Here is a 2,901-nt window from a genome sequence, read left to right as displayed (position 1 = left end):
CTGCTTTCCATCTGCCACAGCAGAGGCTGCAGTCCTTCGGGCCCGTCGGTACCTTGCAACCGCCTCCGGAGTCCTCCGAGACAACAAATCTCGGAAGGCCTCCTTCAGTCGGACGGCTTCCCTGACCACCGGTGTCCACCACGGTGTTCAGGGGTTACCGCCCCTTGAGGCACCTAAGACCTTGAGACCACAGCTCTCCGCTTCAGCAATAGAGGTTTTGAACATTGCCCACTCCTGTTCAATGTCCCCAACCTCCACAGAGATGCCAGAAATGCTCCGCCAGAGGTTTGAGTTGAAGATCTCACGGACAGGGGCCTCCTCCAGATGTTCCCAGTTCACCCGCACTACCCGTTTGGGCTTACCAGGTCTGTCCAGAGTCTTCCCCCACCCCCTGACCCAACTCACCACCAGATGGTGATCAGTTGACAGCTCTATGGGTTATGGGTAAATATATAAAGGAGATTAGAATTTAATGTACGATTCACAGCTCATTTTGACTGTGGATTGTTCCAAGGGTACACACTCACAGCAAACGGCTGCTAAAAGTCATTACAAACTGTCTCTTAACAGTTTCGTTAGCAGTCCATGAATCAAAGATGGATGTCTGATGTCAGCTCTTTCTACTGGATCGGTAGCAGACGCGACAGCAGGAATACAAAAACATTTCAAAATAAAATACTCAAAACACACACAATAAAAGGCCAGGAAAACTGTAAACGAAAAACAAAAAAAATGGAGAATTAAAGAGATCTCAAGAACTGTGTGTTCTCAGGCGCAAGTTTGGCTGATGTCTCCTTTCATGCTAATCAAACACACCAATTATAACAGTTAAACATTCTGAGGCTTTCTAGACAATACACATGTAAATAAGGGAACATATTTCATTAACTAAAATATTCTTAAACAAAACAGTTCTACATATAATTAGGCTTATCAAACATAATTCCTAGCGATCAAAAAAGATAATGAAAAAGCTTAATTAGGCAGGTTAATATAAAACACAGATTAAAGTCTTAAGTGCAAGATAATAGGAGAAATTGGGAGGAACTCTTCATCATAAAGAAATTTCACCACTTAACATCCCTAACTACCTCCTTGGGGTCAAATGCCCAATCCTAAATGGCTAAATGCATTTCTGATTTAGACTTTTAGTTTTAGACTTTTAGTTTTTAGTTTTAATTCTTCTATTAAGCTCAGACTAAGCTCAAACACTTTACAGGAGGTAGAATGTGTCCGACTTGACAGCAGTGTTTTGAAACCCCACCCCTGCAGTTTGACTATGAATTTGGCAAAAGTCAGCCGCAGTCATCTCCAACGCAACAGTTGATTAACACATTCAGCAGATACAAGGGAATCATCAGCATTCATTTGTTGTGTTTATGTCCACCTGATGAAAGTAAGTCAAAAATTCACGCTCCTTTTAGCTCAGTTGTAGTTTTTGGTCTCTACAAACTCAGGGAAATAATTGGCTCTCTAGCTGCTCCATTATATTCACCAGCTAGTCGCTAACTGTGTCTGTCAAAAGTAATGAATTAGAATTGTTGGCTACAAAATTCAAATAATGAGCTTAAAGAAGCTAAAAAAGCCCCACGGACCTGAGGGGAACTGCAGAGTTGGTTGATAATTCACTGTCACTATGCCCGACACTATCCACTTCACACAGTCATTTCATCCATTCTTAATTTAAAAATACTGATCAGAGCTTCTTTAATTTAGAGTTACACTCAGTTTATCAAAAGAGTTTTTCTCAGATTGTTTGGTATGAATGCTTTAGAGGCACTGAGAAGGATCCAGTATTTCACAAGGTAAAACAACTGAAAAAAGTATTAAAAATTAAACATTATTTGTGTAACTGATATAAGATATAGATATATATTTTTTAAAATCTTTCTTGCAATTGTCTTGTTTTAAACAAGCCTGTTGTGGAATTATTATTATATTTTTTCATTTTATTTGTTCATTTAAAGAACATAGAAAAAGACAAACTTAAAGAAGAAACTGCAGCACTAACATAATTGGCTAAATGTGACGAGTAAATGACATTTTATCAAAATACATTTCAGTTATGTTGCAGAATGTGTTGGTAATGTCTGTGAAAAGCTATACAGGCTTTAAGACAAAAAGGTTAAGTTGTTAAATAAAGAATCTCATTATTTCTAAGGACTCTTTACCCCTATGGTAATGTTCACTTTCTGCCTGTGAGCCCCGGTGAATAGTGCAAAGCATGTCAGAGGTTTTCCATGATCATTGGCTGTTGCTTTGAATGTCAGTGTAGAGACAGTCCTCCACTGAGCATGTCCAATCTTGCCAGATTCAGTGATAGCTTGCATGCTACCATAGTTCCATGTGAGAGTTGGTAAATGTTTTGGGCATGTGTACAAGGCAGTGCAGGTTACTTCTTGTGCCTGTCCCTCAAGAAACTCATCTGATGTAGACTGGATAGTCAAGGATGAAATGGTGCCTGAAATACAAATGTTAAAATATAAATGTTAAAATAGGTCATCATAAAAGAACAACTTGCATGTCCATCACATACGTACATTCTGCAGTTAAGGTTTTAGAGGCTGTTGCACTGAGACCACCACTGTGTTTGACAGAGCACTCAACATTTTGGTGTTCGTTCTCAATGCATAATGTGGTCGTCAAGGATGTGTTGGATGTGCCATCTATGTTCCGGGTATGAGTTATTTTGTCGTCTTGCAGTGGGATGTTAAGACTCAGAGTGGGTGCTGTAGTGGGACAGGTATGAAAAACAGTGCATAGCACTGTCACGCACTGTCCAACAATCATGTTTCCAAAGGTCGTAATATCCGGTTTCTCTGCTGTTCCTTTACAAAGGAAATGTAAAGAATTATTGATGACACATGAATATACATCGATCTACTATGTATATTTTCCTAA

At 39.4% G+C, this 2,901-nt stretch overlaps 1 long non-coding RNA gene across 1 annotated transcript; it reads right to left on the bottom strand.

Annotated features, from left to right (window-relative positions):
* Positions 1–438: 438 nt before the first annotated feature.
* LOC123966613 lies at positions 439–2,889 on the bottom strand. Its single transcript, XR_006824036.1, has 2 exons — positions 2,541–2,889; positions 439–2,461 (listed from the first exon to the last, which is right to left on the bottom strand). It is a non-coding gene; the product is annotated as an uncharacterized LOC123966613 (long non-coding RNA).
* Positions 2,890–2,901: the final 12 nt, after the last annotated feature.

This window comes from Micropterus dolomieu, unplaced genomic scaffold (genome assembly GCF_021292245.1).
Source record: "Micropterus dolomieu isolate WLL.071019.BEF.003 ecotype Adirondacks unplaced genomic scaffold, ASM2129224v1 contig_13800, whole genome shotgun sequence".
Taxonomy (NCBI): domain Eukaryota; kingdom Metazoa; phylum Chordata; class Actinopteri; order Centrarchiformes; family Centrarchidae; genus Micropterus; species Micropterus dolomieu.
Note: the sequence above shows the minus strand (reverse complement) of the source record. Positions and strands in the feature narration are given on the sequence as shown.